Here is a 24,129-nt window from a genome sequence, read left to right as displayed (position 1 = left end):
ATTTTTAGTATGAAGTTCTTCCTAGATCTAAAAATATAAAGATTAAGCAATCATTAATTCATAAATTATTATTCATTTAAATAATTTTCGACGTTTTAACATTTTTATATAGAAGTATAACAATAATTATTGTTGAACCAATTGTTTTAAACGTTTTTAAGTAGGTTTAGAAAAAATTAAAAATCAAAAACATTTATTTACGATTCCGAAAGTTTTAGATAATAATCAACAATATATTATATTACCAACTAACACCACTTACACCAAAAACCAAAAACGATTTTACGTAAAAACTCCGGCTTTCCTTAATTTTTTTTTGTTTTTCCCGGCGCTTTTGGAGACTAGGTATTGGGCATTTCGACCTCCCCAATGCAACAACTAGATTTACTTTCCCACCGGAAAAGAAGAATAGCGAAGCATTATTTCAACTACTTAACAACACAGACAAAAAAATAAACATTTATTACGCAGAACGTAAATTTGCTAATAGTTTTGATATAGGTCGATTCACTCTAATTTTTAAACCAACGATGCTAAATGTGATCTGCTAATCGTAAATTTCCTATATTTAAGCAAGGCCGGCCCTGGATTTTTCCCCCAGACAAAATCATTTTCCATGTCTTTTTTTTTTAAATAGGTTCATATATTTGTTTGTTTATTTATTTATTGAATATAATACGGGACAAGCCCAATTTAAATTAGTCCAGTCAAATTAGACCAAAAATCGACAAAGTTCGGAACTAATTCCACGAAAGCAGGATTTTGGTTTTTTTTTTAGTTTATACCTCACTGATGAACATACTAAAAGTCCTGACACCTACCCCCTGTGCGTAGCTCTCCACCCCTCTTCAAAGGGTGGCGCGACCCTTTCACTATTTTCGTTTATAACTCGTCAGCTTTTCAATTTACAATAAAAATACTTATGACCAAAATTAAAGACCATAAAATTTACCATAGACATAATGTACTTTTTGTACATATATGTTGCGATAAGTGTTATACTTTAAAAAAATATAAAAGATAAAAATTTTTTATCTTTTTTTTATTGTGTTTGAGCAAAAACCGTCAACGATACACTGAAATGACCTATGACAAAAGTTAACGAGCAGATAATTTTACATAATATAACGTTAAATTATTTAAAAAATTTCAATTACCGTAAGTAATAGTGTTTTTTATAACAGTAGTGGCGATATAATTGAACAATTTGTCGACAATTACAAAATACAAGAATCAGAAATTTAATTACAATCTACTAAAAAAAAATTTCCGAAAGCTAAATTTTTGTATGTGAGTAGTTTATACCTTACTTATAAATATACAAAAAGTCCTGACACCTACCCCCTGTGCGTAGCTCTCCGCCCCTCTTCAAAGGGTGGCGCGACCCTTTCACTGTTTTCGCTTATAACTCGTCAGCTTTTCAATTTACAATACAAATACCTATGACCAAAATTAAAGACCATAAAATTTACCATAGACTTAATGTACTTTTTGTATATATATGTTGCGATAAATGTTATACTTTAAAAAAATATAAAAAATAAAAATTTTTTATCTTTTTTTTATTGTGTTTGAGCAAAAACCGTCAACGATACGCTGAAATGACTTATGACAAAAGTTAACGAGCAGATAATTTTACATAATATAACGTTAAATTATTTTAACAATTTTAATTACTGTAAGCCGTACATTTGAAATAGTCGTATGATTGTATAAAATAAACAGTATAAATAATGTCATTGGATTTTATAAACGTGTATAATATATATTATCGCAGTGGTTGTATAACGTTGAATCGGAATTTTTGTGGTATGGCGAGCCGGCCGTAGTAGTTTTCAAAACAGTGTATTAGTTCGTTGGCTTATAGGCACTCCAGTTGCAAGTACCGACCAAATTGAACAATTTACAAATACATTTCATTTTACGTCAGAGCAACATGTTGATCAACGTGATTCTCGCATGAAAATCGATAACAAACATATCGGTATACTTTCAAATTGGTTAAACATACATAGCCCTTTTCCGGAATTACACGAAATTATGTCTATTTCAACAGGAGTTGTAGGGAATGAACAAATTAATTGTTATCAAGCACAAGAAGTGGGCCAACAGACGATGAAAAATGTTATAGGTGATAATTTTAGTGATATCAAGTTACAACGAGCAAATCGCGTTGTCTCTTTAGATTTTGCAAGAAAACTAACGGTTTGTATTAGAGATGAAATTTTATCAATTGACCCTTTGTTACTCTTCCAAAGAATAATGATAAGAGTTAAGTACATTAACAAAAAAACAAGAACATTTTTTTTAAAATTAAATTAAAATTAAACACAGAATGATACAGTGATACAGTATTAGTATAGTATAGGTAGAGTGTAGACATATATTTATAATTCAATTATTATATTATCCTATGTTTTAATTACATATATATTATTATACTTTCCCCTGCCCAAAGTATATTTAATATGTATTGCAGTCTAGTTAATAATTTTTATACATTTTTGACTTCACACTAGACTTCTCAGTGAGGCCCAGTGAATAGTGATTATCACATCAAAATAAATAAATATTATTAACAGTCAAGAGAAAATGCCGTTAATAAACATCAAACAAATCTTAGTTTTAATCTACAAACTGAAGGAAAGTCCATTCTTTAATAGTTTAATACTATAATAAATTTAAAAATGTTCTCTACCTCATAACAATAAATAGCATAACTGAAAATTAAAATAACATTTTATTAGAATAATTATTGAACTACTTATGTGATTATACTTATAGTGGTGGCAAAACCAGTATTTTACATTTTTACCCCTGTAATCCTGCACCAATTAACCGTTTTCTGGACAACTCGACCTCACCACCACTTTATGCAAATTGTAAGTATCCAAAATGCATTTCCCAAAAAGAGGACATACTAACGAAGCCAAGGATGTGCTTGGCTAAGTCGTAGTACAATATTTCGATTTTTAATGAATTATAAATCTAAAGATATCTACCGCAGTAGTGCAAATTGCGTCCGCCCGGCCATTATAATATGAAATAAAATTACTAAAAATCCAAATCCACACGAAATGCAGTGATTCAGACCACCGATTATTTATCATAGTAATATTATATAATACTATTTGGCGGTGATAGAACGTGCGGGTACCGAGACGTATCAGAACGGTCTAGATGGAGAGTGCGGGTATCGCGGCGTTTCATAATTGGCGGCGATAGAACGTGCGGGTACCGCGGCGTTTCACAATGGTCTAGACGGAGAGTGCGGGTACAGCGGCGTTTCAGAACAGTCTGGATGGAGAGTGTGGGTACCGCGGCGTTTCATAATTGGCGGTGATAGAACGTGCGGGTACCGCGACGTTTCAGAACAGTCTTGACGGAGAGTGCGGGTACCGCGACGTTTCATAATTGGCGGCGATAGAACGTGCGGGTACCACAACGTTACAGAACGGTCTAGATGGAGAGTGCGGGAACCGCGGCATTTCAGAATTGGCGGTGTTAGCCGTGTATCTAGTATTCCTGATAAGTCTATGGGTTTTTCGTGTTGGCTAGCAGGATTACTAAAAATAGTCACCGGCCGCAGCGTTATTATGCTAGTGTGGTTGACAGGGCGGGTGGTGGTGGGACGTAAAGACGTACATAATGTCGAATGTCCATAACGCGATTGAAAACATTTACACAGAAATTGACGAAATCCAATTATTAAGACCACTATTAATTTGCACTACTGCGGTAGATATCTATAGGTTATAAATTCATTAAAAATCGAAATATTGTACTACGACTTAGCCAAGCACATCCCTGGCTTCGTTAGGATGTCTGTTTTGTGGGGAATGCATTTTGGATACTTACAATTTTCATAAAGTAGTGGTGAGGTCGAGTTGTCCAGAAAACGGTAAATTGGTGCAGGATTACGGGGGGAAATACTGGTTTTGCACCACTACAAGTCTAATTCGCTTACCAGGGGACTTAAAACTGTTTGGCGGTATAGAGTAAGTCATTTAGAGAATATCGTTTTCAAAACGGTACTACCAAATTTGGATTTTTAGTAATTTTATTTCATATTATATGTGCCGGGCGGACGCAATTTGCACTACTGCGGTAAATATCTATAGGTTTATAATTCATTAAAAATCGAAATATTGTACTACGACTTAGCCAAGCACATCACTTGCTTCGTTAGGATGTCTGCTTTGTGGGGAATGCATTTTGGATACTTACAATTTTCATAAAGTAGTGGTGAGGTCGAGTTGTCCAGAAAACGGTAAATTGGTGCAGGATTACAACAGTGATAACTATGGACTACGCCGTTTTCAAAATTATATTATTTATTACAATGATAATTATTTGGTGGTCTTAATAAATGGATTTCATGCATTTCTGTGTAAATGTTTTCAATTGCGTTGTCGACATTATGTACGTTTTTACGTCCCACCACCACCCGCCCAGTACACCGCGCGAGCATAATAACGCCGGGGCCGGTGACTATTTTTAGTAATCCTGCTAGCCAACACGAAAAACCCATAGACTTATCAGGATTACTAGATACACGTTTATCACCGCCAATTCTGAAACGCCGCGGTACCCACACTCTCCATCAAGACTGTTATGAAACGCCGATGTACCCGCACTCACCGTCTAGACCATTGTGAAACGCCGCGGTACCCGCACGTTCTATCGCCACCAATTATGAAACGCCGCGGTACCCACACTCTCCATATAGACTGTTCTGAAACGCCGATGTACCCGCACTCACCGTCTAGACAATTAAGAAACGCCGCGGTACCCGCACGTTCAATCGCCACCAATTATGAAACGCCGCGGTACCCACACTCTCCATATAGACTGTTCTGAAACGCCGCGGTACCCGCACTATCAATCAAGACCATTGTGAAACGCCGCAGTACCCGCGCACTCACCATCTAAACCGTTCTGATACGTCGCGGTACCCACACGTTCTATCACCGCCAAATAATATTATATAATATTACTATGATAAATAATTGGTGGTCTGAATCACTGCATTTCGTGTGGATTTGGATTTTTAGTAATTTTATTTCATATTATAATGGCCAGGCGGACGCAATTTGCACTACTGCGGTAGATATCTATAGGTTTATAATTCATTAAAAATCGAAATATTGTACTACGACTTAGCCAAGCACATCCCTGGCTTCGTTAGGATGTCTCCTTTTTGGGAAATGCATTTTGGATAATTACAATTTGCATAAAGTGGTGGTGAGGTCGAGTTGTACAGAAAACGGTAAATTGGTGCGGGATTACATGGGTAAAATACTGGTTTTGCCACCACTACAAGTCGAATTCATAAATTAAGAAAAAACTAAAATAATCGAAAATCTCATATGCATATTATGATCATATGAATACCTAGACATGAATCTAAATATTTTGAAAATGTTATGGTTTCAAATTCTAATATAAACAATCTGTGAAAATTGCTTGTATCTACAGTAATTTATTTTAGAGTAACATCACTTACACCAAAAACGAATTTACGAAGCATTATTTCGAATACTTATCGTGTACACAGACACAAATAATAAAAATGTATTACGCAGAACATAAATTTGCTATATATAACGGAAACAATAAAATGCCCGTGTTACGTCTTAAATCGTGGGTCGTGGAGCTGCATCGTTCACGAAATGTCGGACTTCCGTCAAATTTAATGCCCGCGATTCTAACCTTATCACTATTTATCACGAACTATGATGATAATAATTGTTATCAAATAAATAACAACGTAATATTTTTATTTTTTCGTCTGCCGACGTTAAGTTTGAATCACTCGGGAATCGCGATTATATGAAATTTGAACAGAACTACAGTGGTACAGAGTTCTATTCATACATAATTTTAGAACATAATCACCATGGATAAGTGTATTCTTTTTAGCAAAACATCCAATGTATCGCCTCGCCGCCACATTACGTTAATTTTCATTTGTAAGTAGGTATTATTTTCAAAGTGCACTGTTTATACTTCTTAATAATATGGAGTCAGTCTAGTTTGCTAATTTGTTCACAGATATAGATTTCCAAAAAATCAATGAAATAAAGACTAAAAATCTTCGAATTAAATGATTATCCCAATTTCTACCTGGCATAGAATCTGCGGCAATCATTTCTCAATTAGTGATTGTAAACAATGCTCAGTAAATTAGTAAACACGGTCAGAGGCTGTCTCAAAACATAATCCAAACCACTTGTCTGGGATAGAGAAGTAAAATAAATTTTAGTTATTTACGGCAACATCGGTACTACTCTGAGCACGACTAGGAAATCGCATCTAAGAGGTAAAAACATTTAACATAAATTATGAATTAGGTACTTATATATTTTTTACAAAATGACAATTTCAGAAAACTTTGTTTCTCCAACGATGGGTTAGCAGAAAATGAACAGACGAATAAAGGGTTTCGAGGACTTACAGTTGATGATTTTGATTAGCCCAGAAAAGCCTTACATACTGATTAATGTCTAATTCACACACACTTATGTAAGTATATCACTCAAGTGTCCAATTTTAAATGTTTGTCAAAACCAAAAGTCACTTAATAGCTTATCGTTTTTAGTTCATAGAGTGGATTATACTTATTATTGTTTTCGAAATTGAAATAATATATTATGTACCACATACAAGGAACTAAGAAGTGGAGCCAGTGTATTGACAATTTTTCAGACGTTGACTTTCTTGAAGATAATTCTACAGACTCAGATGAAGCCATATAATATTGGAGTGAATTGTGCAACTCAAAGGTGAGAATATTGTTGATCGGTTTTTATATTAAAACTATTAACTAACATAAAATACCCACCTGTTCACGAGACACATCGTATGACATCTAATTGTGTGCGTGGACATATATTTGTGTATCGAAAGCGCTCAGCCCGTTTAGTCAAAATGAATTAATAAATAAATAATTGTATGTTACAATCTTAAAATATCCATGACTTGTTTTAAAAATAAAATACAATTAATATAATAGGTGCTTCCCCGTAAGATTCCTTAAAAAATATTTTTGCCTTTAAGTTTGATTATAACATTATGTCATATCAGTCTAATATATTAGGACTAACGGTACAAAACTGGATCTACTGTACTCACATTTGCATGTTGATGGTTGTGCAAAGAGAGAAAACAAGTGGTGTACTGACATATTTTTAACAAAGTTTTAATTTCTAGGTAATACAATTTTGCTGAGCAAGAATTAAATTTTAATAAAGCAGAGAGCCTCAAAGAAACACATAACTACTTTGGGCATTGGTATCTTTCTTAAAGGGAAAGTGCATCTAGTTGGATACGTTAAACAGGTAAAGATTGAATGTTGTTTTCAAATACATCGGGAAAAACAAAAAGACAATTATTGAAAAATGATTATATTTTTGACAAAAATTGATTTTGTTTTATAAGTGTAACTAAAAAAAAAACTACCTCGTTATAGATACATGATTTTTTGCAGAATTTTCGTATTACCATTTTCTACACACACCTTACAATTTTTAAAACAATTTTACTCTTTTTGACCTCTAGTTATGCGAATAATACATTTTATTTTTTTCGATTACTTTTGTTTTTAAAAATTATATTCAATAAAATGTTGTTTGCTATGTCAAAGAGTTTGAAAATGCAATACGGACGTCATCCTATTGTAGTTTCTGTAATATATGTTCACAAATATAAGAGATACATAGCCACCATTTTTCATAAGCATTTAAAGTTCACATTTCGACAAAATTCGTCAACAATTTGCAAATTATCTTGCAGTTAAAAATGTTTTAAATGTTCCATTGTATATTTAGCTTATGCTTATAGTAAAAATTGATAACAATTGATCATAGTATTATTATTTATCAAATTGAATTAAATGTGTACATAATTGGTTTACAGGTCGTCAAACCCGTTCCCATTTACAACGAGGAAATACAATCTTCATTGTAAAAAAGAGTATGCAATTACCAAAAAGATTCAGTGGTTGTTATTAAAATACTTCAACTATCGACAATGGACATAATTGATGAAGACTTATATTATATTGTGATAGGTACCTATTTCCTTTAATTTGTGTACTTATTTTTCCTATGTTTCCCCCACCACCCATCAGAAAGTAATTAGTTACTTTATTTAACCAAAAAAAAACTATACCTATACACTGTGCAGTTATGTTTGTGAATAAAATTATTTTGTCAATGACCAATTTATGAAAACTCTATTTTCAAATTGTATAACAAAAAAGAAAAGTAGGTAGGTTACGTTAGCTTTGTACCTGTATAAAATCATTATAAGTTATACTATCATACTTTTCATATTTGTCGTATTGATAGTGTATATGTATATTTAAGTTTAGAAATATATGACTAATGTAGTCTATGGACTTAAGTCTAATAAATTTCTACTTTTTAACTTAATTTTCTCTGTGTTTATTAACTCAATCTATTTTAATATGATTAGAGCGCGAATTCGTATGATTTTACATATTTAGTCTGCTTGATGGTATGATATGCTAATAGTGAGCACAGAATTAGTTTCATGACGATAACGATTTACACTGTGAATTTTTTGGGCCGCATAATACGACCAATCAACTAACTTTTTTCATTTTAAGGACTTTTTTAACATTTTAATTGCATATTTCTGTGTTTTTTTTAGTCATTTTTGTATTAATTACTATTGCAATATTGAACTTTTTCTATATGAGATAAAGAAATCTAATAAGCTTCATGTCATTCCGATTTCAAATAAATCATATTTTTATTGTTTTTTTGCAATTATTCCAGTAGTGGCATTTTATAGTTTTTAATATGTTTAGTGTGCCATAATAATAAAATCAATTTACTTTAATCAAGAAGAAATTAAAAAACACGATTCCTAGTATACTAGTGCACGACAGTAGTTACAGCTCATTTTCAAGTTGTTGGACAAAGAGAAAATGTTTTTATCGACATAAATTGAGAAAAAACTAAAATAATCGAAAATCTCATATGCATATGAATACCTAGACATGAATCTAAATATCTTGAAAATGTTATGGTTTCAAATTCTAATACAAACAATCGGTGAAAATTGCTTGTATCTACAGTAATTTATTTTAGAATAACACCACTTACACCAAAAACGAATTTACGTAAAAATTCTTGTTTTCCTATATTTTTTTTTGTTTTTCCCGGCGATTTTGGAGACTAGGTACTACGATATCCCCTATGCACCTACTAGATTCACTTTCGCACCGGAAATGATGAAAAGCGAAGCATTATTTCGAATACTTATCGTGTACACGGACACAAATAATAAAAATGTATTACGCAGAACGTAAATTTGCTATATATAACGGAAACAATAAAATGCCCGTGTTACGTCTTAAATCGTGGGTCGTGGAGCTGCATCGTTCACGAAATGTCGGACTTCCGTCAAATTTAATGCCCGCGATTCTAACCTTATCACTATTTATCACGAACTATGATGATAATAATTGTTATCAAATAAATAACAACGTAATATTTTTATTTTTTCGTCTGCCGACGTTAAGTTTGAATCACTCGGGAATCGCGATTATATGAAATTTGAACAGAACTACAGTGGTACAGAGTTCTATTCATACATAATTTTAGAACATAATCACCATGGATAAGTGTATTCTTTTTAGCAAAACATCCAATGTATCGCCTCGCCGCCACATTACGTTAATTTTCATTTGTAAGTAGGTATTATTTTCAAAGTGCACTGTTTATACTTCTTAATAATATGGAGTCAGTCTAGTTTGCTAATTTGTTCACAGATATAGATTTCCAAAAAATCAATGAAATAAAGACTAAAAATCTTCGAATTAAATGATTATCCCAATTTCTACCTGGCATAGAATCTGCGGCAATCATTTCTCAATTAGTGATTGTAAACAATGCTCAGTAAATTAGTAAACACGGTCAGAGGCTGTCTCAAAACATAATCCAAACCACTTGTCTGGGATAGAGAAGTAAAATAAATTTTAGTTATTTACGGCAACATCGGTACTACTCTGAGCACGACTAGGAAATCGCATCTAAGAGGTAAAAACATTTAACATAAATTATGAATTAGGTACTTATATATTTTTTACAAAATGACAATTTCAGAAAACTTTGTTTCTCCAACGATGGGTTAGCAGAAAATGAACAGACGAATAAAGGGTTTCGAGGACTTACAGTTGATGATTTTGATTAGCCCAGAAAAGCCTTACATACTGATTAATGTCTAATTCACACACACTTATGTAAGTATATCACTCAAGTGTCCAATTTTAAATGTTTGTCAAAACCAAAAGTCACTTAATAGCTTATCGTTTTTAGTTCATAGAGTGGATTATACTTATTATTGTTTTCGAAATTGAAATAATATATTATGTACCACATACAAGGAACTAAGAAGTGGAGCCAGTGTATTGACAATTTTTCAGACGTTGACTTTCTTGAAGATAATTCTACAGACTCAGATGAAGCCATATAATATTGGAGTGAATTGTGCAACTCAAAGGTGAGAATATTGTTGATCGGTTTTTATATTAAAACTATTAACTAACATAAAATACCCACCTGTTCACGAGACACATCGTATGACATCTAATTGTGTGCGTGGACATATATTTGTGTATCGAAAGCGCTCAGCCCGTTTAGTCAAAATGAATTAATAAATAAATAATTGTATGTTACAATCTTAAAATATCCATGACTTGTTTTAAAAATAAAATACAATTAATATAATAGGTGCTTCCCCGTAAGATTCCTTAAAAAATATTTTTGCCTTTAAGTTTGATTATAACATTATGTCATATCAGTCTAATATATTAGGACTAACGGTACAAAACTGGATCTACTGTACTCACATTTGCATGTTGATGGTTGTGCAAAGAGAGAAAACAAGTGGTGCACTGACATATTTTTAACAAAGTTTTAATTTCTAGGTAATACAATTTTGCTGAGCAAGAATTAAATTTTAATAAAGCAGAGAGCCTCAAAGAAACACATAACTACTTTGGGCATTGGTATCTTTCTTAAAGGGAAAGTGCATCTAGTTGGATACGTTAAACAGGTAAAGATTGAATGTTGTTTTCAAATACATCGGGAAAAACAAAAAGACAATTATTGAAAAATGATTATATTTTTGACAAAAATTGATTTTGTTTTATAAGTGTAACTAAAAAAAAAAACTACCTCGTTATAGATACATGATTTTTTGCAGAATTTTCGTATTACCATTTTCTACACACACCTTACAATTTTTAAAACAATTTTACTCTTTTTGACCTCTAGTTATGCGAATAATACATTTTATTTTTTTCGATTACTTTTGTTTTTAAAAATTATATTCAATAAAATGTTGTTTGCTATGTCAAAGTGTTTGAAAATGCAATACGGACGTCATCCTATTGTAGTTTCTGTAATATATGTTCACAAATATAAGAGATACATAGCCACCATTTTTCATAAGCATTTAAAGTTCACATTTCGACAAAATTCGTCAACAATTTGCAAATTATCTTGCAGTTAAAAATGTTTTAAATGTTCGATTGTATATTTAGCTTATGCTTATAGTAAAAATTGATAACAATTGATCATAGTATTATTATTTATCAAATTGAATTAAATGTGTACATAATTGGTTTACAGGTCGTCAAACCCGTTCCCATTTACAACGAGGAAATACAATCTTCATTGTAAAAAAGAGTATGCAATTACCAAAAAGATTCAGTGGTTGTTATTAAAATACTTCAACTATCGACAATGGACATAATTGATGAAGACTTATATTATATTGTGATAGGTACCTATTTCCTTTAATTTGTGTACTTATTTTTCCTATGTTTCCCCCACCACCCATCAGAAAGTAATTAGTTACTTTATTTAACCAAAAAAAAAACTATACCTATACACTGTGCAGTTATGTTTGTGAATAAAATTATTTTGTCAATGACCAATTTATGAAAACTCTATTTTCAAATTGTATAACAAAAAAGAAAAGTAGGTAGGTTACGTTAGCTTTGTACCTGCTTAAAATCATTATAAGTTATACTATCATACTTTTCATATTTGTCGTATTGATAGTGTATATGTATATTTAAGTTTAGAAATATATGACTAATGTAGTCTATGGACTTAAGTCTAATAAATTTCTACTTTTTAACTTAATTTTCTCTGTGTTTATTAACTCAATCTATTTTAATATGATTAGAGCGCGAATTCGTATGATTTTACATATTTAGTCTGGTTGATGGTATGATATGCTAATAGTGAGCACAGAATTAGTTTCATGACGATAACGATTTACACTGTGAATCTTTTGGGCCGCATAATACGACCAATCAACTAACTTTTTTCATTTTAAGGACTTTTTTAACATTTTAATTGCATATTTCTGTGTTTTTTTTAGTCATTTTTGTATTAATTACTATTGCAATATTGAACTTTTTCTATATGAGATAAAGAAATCTAATAAGCTTCATGTCATTCCGATTTCAAATAAATCATATTTTTATTGTTTTTTTGCAATTATTCCAGTAGTGGCATTTTATAGTTTTTAATATGTTTAGTGTGCCATAATAATAAAATCAATTTACTTTAATCAAGAAGAAATTAAAAAACACGATTCCTAGTATACTAGTGCACGACAGTAGTTACAGCTCATTTTCAAGTTGTTGGACAAAGAGAAAATGTTTTTATCGACATAAATTGAGAAAAAACTAAAATAATCGAAAATCTCATATGCATATGAATACCTAGACATGAATCTAAATATCTTGAAAATGTTATGGTTTCAAATTCTAATACAAACAATCGGTGAAAATTGCTTGTATCTACAGTAATTTATTTTAGAATAACACCACTTACACCAAAAACGAATTTACGTAAAAATTCTTGTTTTCCTATATTTTTTTTTGTTTTTCCCGGCGATTTTGGAGACTAGGTACTACGATATCCCCTATGCACCTACTAGATTCACTTTCGCACCGGAAATGATGAAAAGCGAAGCATTATTTCGAATACTTATCGTGTACACGGACACAAATAATAAAAATGTATTACGCAGAACGTAAATTTGCTATATATAACGGAAACAATAAAATGCCCGTGTTACGTCTTAAATCGTGGGTCGTGGAGCTGCATCGTTCACGAAATGTCGGACTTCCGTCAAATTTAATGCCCGCGATTCTAACCTTATCACTATTTATCACGAACTATGATGATAATAATTGTTATCAAATAAATAACAACGTAATATTTTTATTTTTTCGTCTGCCGACGTTAAGTTTGAATCACTCGGGAATTGCGATTATATGAAATTTGAACAGAACTACAGTGGTACAGAGTTCTATTCATACATAATTTTAGAACATAATCACCATGGATAAGTGTATTCTTTTTAGCAAAACATCCAATGTATCGCCTCGCCGCCACATTACGTTAATTTTCATTTGTAAGTAGGTATTATTTTCAAAGTGCACTGTTTATACTTCTTAATAATATGGAGTCAGTCTAGTTTGCTAATTTGTTCACAGATATAGATTTCCAAAAAATCAATGAAATAAAGACTAAAAATCTTCGAATTAAATGATTATCCCAATTTCTACCTGGCATAGAATCTGCGGCAATCATTTCTCAATTAGTGATTGTAAACAATGCTCAGTAAATTAGTAAACACGGTCAGAGGCTGTCTCAAAACATAATCCAAACCACTTGTCTGGGATAGAGAAGTAAAATAAATTTTAGTTATTTACGGCAACATCGGTACTACTCTGAGCACGACTAGGAAATCGCATCTAAGAGGTAAAAACATTTAACATAAATTATGAATTAGGTACTTATATATTTTTTACAAAATGACAATTTCAGAAAACTTTGTTTCTCCAACGATGGGTTAGCAGAAAATGAACAGACGAATAAAGGGTTTCGAGGACTTACAGTTGATGATTTTGATTAGCCCAGAAAAGCCTTACATACTGATTAATGTCTAATTCACACACACTTATGTAAGTATATCACTCAAGTGTCCAATTTTAAATGTTTGTCAAAACCAAAAGTCACTTAATAGCTTATCGTTTTTAGTTCATAGAGTGGATTATACTTATTATTGTTTTCGAAATTGAAATAATATATTATGTACCACATACAAGGAACTAAGAAGTGGAGCCAGTGTATTGACAATTTTTCAGACGTTGACTTTCTTGAAGATAATTCTACAGACTCAGATGAAGCCATATAATATTGGAGTGAATTGTGCAACTCAAAGGTGAGAATATTGTTGATCGGTTTTTATATTAAAACTATTAACTAACATAAAATACCCACCTGTTCACGAGACACATCGTATGACATCTAATTGTGTGCGTGGACATATATTTGTGTATCGAAAGCGCTCAGCCCGTTTAGTCAAAATGAATTAATAAATAAATAATTGTATGTTACAATCTTAAAATATCCATGACTTGTTTTAAAAATAAAATACAATTAATATAATAGGTGCTTCCCCGTAAGATTCCTTAAAAAATATTTTTGCCTTTAAGTTTGATTATAACATTATGTCATATCAGTCTAATATATTAGGACTAACGGTACAAAACTGGATCTACTGTACTCACATTTGCATGTTGATGGTTGTGCAAAGAGAGAAAACAAGTGGTGCACTGACATATTTTTAACAAAGTTTTAATTTCTAGGTAATACAATTTTGCTGAGCAAGAATTAAATTTTAATAAAGCAGAGAGCCTCAAAGAAACACATAACTACTTTGGGCATTGGTATCTTTCTTAAAGGGAAAGTGCATCTAGTTGGATACGTTAAACAGGTAAAGATTGAATGTTGTTTTCAAATACATCGGGAAAAACAAAAAGACAATTATTGAAAAATGATTATATTTTTGACAAAAATTGATTTTGTTTTATAAGTGTAACTAAAAAAAAAACTACCTCGTTATAGATACATGATTTTTTGCAGAATTTTCGTATTACCATTTTCTACACACACCTTACAATTTTTAAAACAATTTTACTCTTTTTGACCTCTAGTTATGCGAATAATACATTTTATTTTTTTCGATTACTTTTGTTTTTAAAAATTATATTCAATAAAATGTTGTTTGCTATGTCAAAGTGTTTGAAAATGCAATACGGACGTCATCCTATTGTAGTTTCTGTAATATATGTTCACAAATATAAGAGATACATAGCCACCATTTTTCATAAGCATTTAAAGTTCACATTTCGACAAAATTCGTCAACAATTTGCAAATTATCTTGCAGTTAAAAATGTTTTAAATGTTCGATTGTATATTTAGCTTATGCTTATAGTAAAAATTGATAACAATTGATCATAGTATTATTATTTATCAAATTGAATTAAATGTGTACATAATTGGTTTACAGGTCGTCAAACCCGTTCCCATTTACAACGAGGAAATACAATCTTCATTGTAAAAAAGAGTATGCAATTACCAAAAAGATTCAGTGGTTGTTATTAAAATACTTCAACTATCGACAATGGACATAATTGATGAAGACTTATATTATATTGTGATAGGTACCTATTTCCTTTAATTTGTGTACTTATTTTTCCTATGTTTCCCCCACCACCCATCAGAAAGTAATTAGTTACTTTATTTAACCAAAAAAAAACTATACCTATACACTGTGCAGTTATGTTTGTGAATAAAATTATTTTGTCAATGACCAATTTATGAAAACTCTATTTTCAAATTGTATAACAAAAAAGAAAAGTAGGTAGGTTACGTTAGCTTTGTACCTGCTTAAAATCATTATAAGTTATACTATCATACTTTTCATATTTGTCGTATTGATAGTGTATATGTATATTTAAGTTTAGAAATATATGACTAATGTAGTCTATGGACTTAAGTCTAATAAATTTCTACTTTTTAACTTAATTTTCTCTGTGTTTATTAACTCAATCTATTTTAATATGATTAGAGCGCGAATTCGTATGATTTTACATATTTAGTCTGGTTGATGGTATGATATGCTAATAGTGAGCACAGAATTAGTTTCATGACGATAACGATTTACACTGTGAATCTTTTGGGCCGCATAATACGACCAATCAACTAACTTTTTTCATTTTAAGGACTTTTTTAACATTTTAATTGCATATTTCTGTGTTTTTTTTAGTCATTTTTGTATTAATTACTATTGCAATATTGAACTTTTTCTATATGAGATAAAGAAATCTAATAAGCTTCATGTCATTCCGATTTCAAATAAATCATATTTTTATTGTTTTTTTGCAATTATTCCAGTAGTGGCATTTTATAGTTTTTAATATGTTTAGTGTGCCATAATAATAAAATCAATTTACTTTAATCAAGAAGAAATTAAAAAACACGATTCCTAGTATACTAGTGCACGACAGTAGTTACAGCTCATTTTCAAGTTGTTGGACAAAGAGAAAATGTTTTTATCGACATAAATTGAGAAAAAACTAAAATAATCGAAAATCTCATATGCATATGAATACCTAGACATGAATCTAAATATCTTGAAAATGTTATGGTTTCAAATTCTAATACAAACAATCGGTGAAAATTGCTTGTATCTACAGTAATTTATTTTAGAATAACACCACTTACACCAAAAACGAATTTACGTAAAAATTCTTGTTTTCCTATATTTTTTTTTGTTTTTCCCGGCGATTTTGGAGACTAGGTACTACGATATCCCCTATGCACCTACTAGATTCACTTTCGCACCGGAAATGATGAAAAGCGAAGCATTATTTCGAATACTTATCGTGTACACGGACACAAATAATAAAAATGTATTACGCAGAACGTAAATTTGCTATATATAACGGAAACAATAAAATGCCCGTGTTACGTCTTAAATCGTGGGTCGTGGAGCTGCATCGTTCACGAAATGTCGGACTTCCGTCAAATTTAATGCCCGCGATTCTAACCTTATCACTATTTATCACGAACTATGATGATAATAATTGTTATCAAATAAATAACAACGTAATATTTTTATTTTTTCGTCTGCCGACGTTAAGTTTGAATCACTCGGGAATCGCGATTATATGAAATTTGAACAGAACTACAGTGGTACAGAGTTCTATTCATACATAATTTTAGAACATAATCACCATGGATAAGTGTATTCTTTTTAGCAAAACATCCAATGTATCGCCTCGCCGCCACATTACGTTAATTTTCATTTGTAAGTAGGTATTATTTTCAAAGTGCACTGTTTATACTTCTTAATAATATGGAGTCAGTCTAGTTTGCTAATTTGTTCACAGATATAGATTTCCAAAAAATCAATGAAATAAAGACTAAAAATCTTCGAATTAAATGATTATCCCAATTTCTACCTGGCATAGAATCTGCGGCAATCATTTCTCAATTAGTGATTGTAAACAATGCTCAGTAAATTAGTAAACACGGTCAGAGGCTGTCTCAAAACATAATCCAAACCACTTGTCTGGGATAGAGAAGTAAAATAAATTTTAGTTATTTACGGCAACATCGGTACTACTCTGAGCACGACTAGGAAATCGCATCTAAGAGGTAAAAACATTTAACATAAATTATGAATTAGGTACTTATATATTTTTTACAAAATGACAATTTCAGAAAACTTTGTTTCTCCAACGATGGGTTAGCAGAAAATGAACAGACGAATAAAGGGTTTCGAGGACTTACAGTTGATGATTTTGATTAGCCCAGAAAAGCCTTACATACTGATTAATGTCTAATTCACACACACTTATGTAAGTATATCACTCAAGTGTCCAATTTTAAATGTTTGTCAAAACCAAAAGTCACTTAATAGCTTATCGTTTTTAGTTCATAGAGTGGATTATACTTATTATTGTTTTCGAAATTGAAATAATATATTATGTACCACATACAAGGAACTAAGAAGTGGAGCCAGTGTATTGACAATTTTTCAGACGTTGACTTTCTTGAAGATAATTCTACAGACTCAGATGAAGCCATATAATATTGGAGTGAATTGTGCAACTCAAAGGTGAGAATATTGTTGATCGGTTTTTATATTAAAACTATTAACTAACATAAAATACCCACCTGTTCACGAGACACATCGTATGACATCTAATTGTGTGCGTGGACATATATTTGTGTATCGAAAGCGCTCAGCCCGTTTAGTCAAAATGAATTAATAAATAAATAATTGTATGTTACAATCTTAAAATATCCATGACTTGTTTTAAAAATAAAATACAATTAATATAATAGGTGCTTCCCCGTAAGATTCCTTAAAAAATATTTTTGCCTTTAAGTTTGATTATAACATTATGTCATATCAGTCTAATATATTAGGACTAACGGTACAAAACTGGATCTACTGTACTCACATTTGCATGTTGATGGTTGTGCAAAGAGAGAAAACAAGTGGTGCACTGACATATTTTTAACAAAGTTTTAATTTCTAGGTAATACAATTTTGCTGAGCAAGAATTAAATTTTAATAAAGCAGAGAGCCTCAAAGAAACACATAACTACTTTGGGCATTGGTATCTTTCTTAAAGGGAAAGTGCATCTAGTTGGATACGTTAAACAGGTAAAGATTGAATGTTGTTTTCAAATACATCGGGAAAAACAAAAAGACAATTATTGAAAAATGATTATATTTTTGACAAAAATTGATTTTGTTTTATAAGTGTAACTAAAAAAAAAACTACCTCGTTATAGATACATGATTTTTTGCAGAATTTTCGTATTACCATTTTCTACACACACCTTACAATTTTTAAAACAATTTTACTCTTTTTGACCTCTAGTTATGCGAATAATACATTTTATTTTTTTCGATTACTTTTGTTTTTAAAAATTATATTCAATAAAATGTTGTTTGCTATGTCAAAGTGTTTGAAAATGCAATACGGACGTCATCCTATTGTAGTTTCTGTAATATATGTTCACAAATATAAGAGATACATAGCCACCATTTTTCATAAGCATTTAAAGTTCACATTTCGACAAAATTCGTCAACAATTTGCAAATTATCTTGCAGTTAAAAATGTTTTAAATGTTCGATTGTATATTTAGCTTATGCTTATAGTAAAAATTGATAACAATTGATCATAGTATTATTATTTATCAAATTGAATTAAATGTGTACATAATTGGTTTACAGGTCGTCAAACCCGTTCCCATTTACAACGAGGAAATACAATCTTCATTGTAAAAAAGAGTATGCAATTACCAAAAAGATTCAGTGGTTGTTATTAAAATACTTCAACTATCGACAATGGACATAATTGATGAAGACTTATATTATATTGTGATAGGTACCTATTTCCTTTAATTTGTGTACTTATTTTTCCTATGTTTCCCCCACCACCCATCAGAAAGTAATTAGTTACTTTATTTAACCAAAAAAAAACTATACCTATACACTGTGCAGTTATGTTTGTGAATAAAATTATTTTGTCAATGACCAATTTATGAAAACTCTATTTTCAAATTGTATAACAAAAAAGAAAAGTAGGTAGGTTACGTTAGCTTTGTACCTGCTTAAAATCATTATAAGTTATACTATCATACTTTTCATATTTGTCGTATTGATAGTGTATATGTATATTTAAGTTTAGAAATATATGACTAATGTAGTCTATGGACTTAAGTCTAATAAATTTCTACTTTTTAACTTAATTTTCTCTGTGTTTATTAACTCAATCTATTTTAATATGATTAGAGCGCGAATTCGTATGATTTTACATATTTAGTCTGGTTGATGGTATGATATGCTAATAGTGAGCACAGAATTAGTTTCATGACGATAACGATTTACACTGTGAATCTTTTGGGCCGCATAATACGACCAATCAACTAACTTTTTTCATTTTAAGGACTTTTTTAACATTTTAATTGCATATTTCTGTGTTTTTTTTAGTCATTTTTGTATTAATTACTATTGCAATATTGAACTTTTTCTATATGAGATAAAGAAATCTAATAAGCTTCATGTCATTCCGATTTCAAATAAATCATATTTTTATTGTTTTTTTGCAATTATTCCAGTAGTGGCATTTTATAGTTTTTAATATGTTTAGTGTGCCATAATAATAAAATCAATTTACTTTAATCAAGAAGAAATTAAAAAACACGATTCCTAGTATACTAGTGCACGACAGTAGTTACAGCTCATTTTCAAGTTGTTGGACAAAGAGAAAATGTTTTTATCGACATAAATTGAGAAAAAACTAAAATAATCGAAAATCTCATATGCATATGAATACCTAGACATGAATCTAAATATCTTGAAAATGTTATGGTTTCAAATTCTAATACAAACAATCGGTGAAAATTGCTTGTATCTACAGTAATTTATTTTAGAATAACACCACTTACACCAAAAACGAATTTACGTAAAAATTCTTGTTTTCCTATATTTTTTTTTGTTTTTCCCGGCGATTTTGGAGACTAGGTACTACGATATCCCCTATGCACCTACTAGATTCACTTTCGCACCGGAAATGATGAAAAGCGAAGCATTATTTCGAATACTTATCGTGTACACGGACACAAATAATAAAAATGTATTACGCAGAACGTAAATTTGCTATATATAACGGAAACAATAAAATGCCCGTGTTACGTCTTAAATCGTGGGTCGTGGAGCTGCATCGTTCACGAAATGTCGGACTTCCGTCAAATTTAATGCCCGCGATTCTAACCTTATCACTATTTATCACGAACTATGATGATAATAATTGTTATCAAATAAATAACAACGTAATATTTTTATTTTTTCGTCTGCCGACGTTAAGTTTGAATCACTCGGGAATCGCGATTATATGAAATTTGAACAGAACTACAGTGGTACAGAGTTCTATTCATACATAATTTTAGAACATAATCACCATGGATAAGTGTATTCTTTTTAGCAAAACATCCAATGTATCGCCTCGCCGCCACATTACGTTAATTTTCATTTGTAAGTAGGTATTATTTTCAAAGTGCACTGTTTATACTTCTTAATAATATGGAGTCAGTCTAGTTTGCTAATTTGTTCACAGATATAGATTTCCAAAAAATCAATGAAATAAAGACTAAAAATCTTCGAATTAAATGATTATCCCAATTTCTACCTGGCATAGAATCTGCGGCAATCATTTCTCAATTAGTGATTGTAAACAATGCTCAGTAAATTAGTAAACACGGTCAGAGGCTGTCTCAAAACATAATCCAAACCACTTGTCTGGGATAGAGAAGTAAAATAAATTTTAGTTATTTACGGCAACATCGGTACTACTCTGAGCACGACTAGGAAATCGCATCTAAGAGGTAAAAACATTTAACATAAATTATGAATTAGGTACTTATATATTTTTTACAAAATGACAATTTCAGAAAACTTTGTTTCTCCAACGATGGGTTAGCAGAAAATGAACAGACGAATAAAGGGTTTCGAGGACTTACAGTTGATGATTTTGATTAGCCCAGAAAAGCCTTACATACTGATTAATGTCTAATTCACACACACTTATGTAAGTATATCACTCAAGTGTCCAATTTTAAATGTTTGTCAAAACCAAAAGTCACTTAATAGCTTATCGTTTTTAGTTCATAGAGTGGATTATACTTATTATTGTTTTCGAAATTGAAATAATATATTATGTACCACATACAAGGAACTAAGAAGTGGAGCCAGTGTATTGACAATTTTTCAGACGTTGACTTTCTTGAAGATAATTCTACAGACTCAGATGAAGCCATATAATATTGGAGTGAATTGTGCAACTCAAAGGTGAGAATATTGTTGATCGGTTTTTATACTAAAGCTATTAACTAACATAAAATACCCACCTGTTCACGAGACACATCGTATGACATCTAATTGTGTGCGTGGACATATATTTGTGTATCGAAAGCGCTCAGCCCGTTTAGTCAAAATGAATTAATAAATAAATAATTGTATGTTACAATCTTAAAATATCCATGACTTGTTTTAAAAATAAAATACAATTAATATAATAGGTGCTTCCCCGTAAGATTCCTTAAAAAATATTTTTGCCTTTAAGTTTGATTATAACATTATGTCATATCAGTCTAATATATTAGGACTAACGGTACAAAACTGGATCTACTGTACTCACATTTGCATGTTGATGGTTGTGCAAAGAGAGAAAACAAGTGGTGCACTGACATATTTTTAACAAAGTTTTAATTTCTAGGTAATACAATTTTGCTGAGCAAGAATTAAATTTTAATAAAGCAGAGAGCCTCAAAGAAACACATAACTACTTTGGGCATTGGTATCTTTCTTAAAGGGAAAGTGCATCTAGTTGGATACGTTAAACAGGTAAAGATTGAATGTTGTTTTCAAATACATCGGGAAAAACAAAAAGACAATTATTGAAAAATGATTATATTTTTGACAAAAATTGATTTTGTTTTATAAGTGTAACTAAAAAAAAAACTACCTCGTTATAGATACATGATTTTTTGCAGAATTTTCGTATTACCATTTTCTACACACACCTTACAATTTTTAAAACAATTTTACTCTTTTTGACCTCTAGTTATGCGAATAATACATTTTATTTTTTTCGATTACTTTTGTTTTTAAAAATTATATTCAATAAAATGTTGTTTGCTATGTCAAAGTGTTTGAAAATGCAATACGGACGTCATCCTATTGTAGTTTCTGTAATATATGTTCACAAATATAAGAGATACATAGCCACCATTTTTCATAAGCATTTAAAGTTCACATTTCGACAAAATTCGTCAACAATTTGCAAATTATCTTGCAGTTAAAAATGTTTTAAATGTTCCATTGTATATTTAGCTTATGCTTATAGTAAAAATTGATAACAATTGATCATAGTATTATTATTTATCAAATTGAATTAAATGTGTACATAATTGGTTTACAGGTCGTCAAACCCGTTCCCATTTACAACGAGGAAATACAATCTTCATTGTAAAAAAGAGTATGCAATTACCAAAAAGATTCAGTGGTTGTTATTAAAATACTTCAACTATCGACAATGGACATAATTGATGAAGACTTATATTATATTGTGATAGGTACCTATTTCCTTTAATTTGTGTACTTATTTTTCCTATGTTTCCCCCACCACCCATCAGAAAGTAATTAGTTACTTTATTTAACCAAAAAAAAACTATACCTATACACTGTGCAGTTATGTTTGTGAATAAAATTATTTTGTCAATGACCAATTTATGAAAACTCTATTTTCAAATTGTATAACAAAAAAGAAAAGTAGGTAGGTTACGTTAGCTTTGTACCTGCTTAAAATCATTATAAGTTATACTATCATACTTTTCATATTTGTCGTATTGATAGTGTATATGTATATTTAAGTTTAGAAATATATGACTAATGTAGTCTATGGACTTAAGTCTAATAAATTTCTACTTTTTAACTTAATTTTCTCTGTGTTTATTAACTCAATCTATTTTAATATGATTAGAGCGCGAATTCGTATGATTTTACATATTTAGTCTGGTTGATGGTATGATATGCTAATAGTGAGCACAGAATTAGTTTCATGACGATAACGATTTACACTGTGAATCTTTTGGGCCGCATAATACGACCAATCAACTAACTTTTTTCATTTTAAGGACTTTTTTAACATTTTAATTGCATATTTCTGTGTTTTTTTTAGTCATTTTTGTATTAATTACTATTGCAATATTGAACTTTTTCTATATGAGATAAAGAAATCTAATAAGCTTCATGTCATTCCGATTTCAAATAAATCATATTTTTATTGTTTTTTTGCAATTATTCCAGTAGTGGCATTTTATAGTTTTTAATATGTTTAGTGTGCCATAATAATAAAATCAATTTACTTTAATCAAGAAGAAATTAAAAAACACGATTCCTAGTATACTAGTGCACGACAGTAGTTACAGCTCATTTTCAAGTTGTTGGACAAAGAGAAAATGTTTTTATCGACATAAATTGAGAAAAAACTAAAATAATCGAAAATCTCATATGCATATGAATACCTAGACATGAATCTAAATATCTTGAAAATGTTATGGTTTCAAATTCTAATACAAACAATCGGTGAAAATTGCTTGTATCTACAGTAATTTATTTTAGAATAACACCACTTACA

At 30.6% G+C, this 24,129-nt stretch overlaps 1 long non-coding RNA gene across 3 annotated transcripts; it reads left to right on the top strand.

Moving 5' to 3' along the window:
- Positions 1-5,781: 5,781 nt before the first annotated feature.
- On the top strand, positions 5,782-23,362 carry LOC132934746 (uncharacterized). 3 transcript variants are annotated; one of them, XR_009663065.1, is made up of 26 exons: positions 5,782-5,972; positions 6,055-6,322; positions 6,389-6,525; positions 6,602-6,785; positions 7,213-7,340; positions 7,918-8,071; positions 9,803-10,070; positions 10,137-10,273; positions 10,350-10,533; positions 10,961-11,088; positions 11,667-11,820; positions 13,553-13,820; positions 13,887-14,023; positions 14,100-14,283; positions 14,711-14,838; positions 15,416-15,569; positions 17,301-17,568; positions 17,635-17,771; positions 17,848-18,031; positions 18,459-18,586; positions 19,164-19,317; positions 21,049-21,316; positions 21,383-21,519; positions 21,596-21,779; positions 22,207-22,334; positions 22,912-23,362. It is a non-coding gene; the product is annotated as an uncharacterized LOC132934746 (long non-coding RNA). The 3 variants fall into 3 exon arrangements; XR_009663066.1 differs by having other exon boundaries at positions 5,782-5,976; XR_009663067.1 differs by lacking the exons at positions 5,782-5,972; positions 6,055-6,322; positions 6,389-6,525; ... (1 more) ...; positions 7,213-7,340; positions 7,918-8,071 and adding an exon at positions 9,554-9,720.
- Positions 23,363-24,129: the final 767 nt, after the last annotated feature.

This window comes from Metopolophium dirhodum, chromosome 1 (assembly GCF_019925205.1).
Source record: "Metopolophium dirhodum isolate CAU chromosome 1, ASM1992520v1, whole genome shotgun sequence".
Taxonomy (NCBI): Eukaryota; Metazoa; Arthropoda; class Insecta; order Hemiptera; family Aphididae; genus Metopolophium; species Metopolophium dirhodum.
The sequence above is the reverse complement of the archived record's forward strand: the minus strand, read 5'-3'. Positions and strand labels throughout refer to the sequence as shown.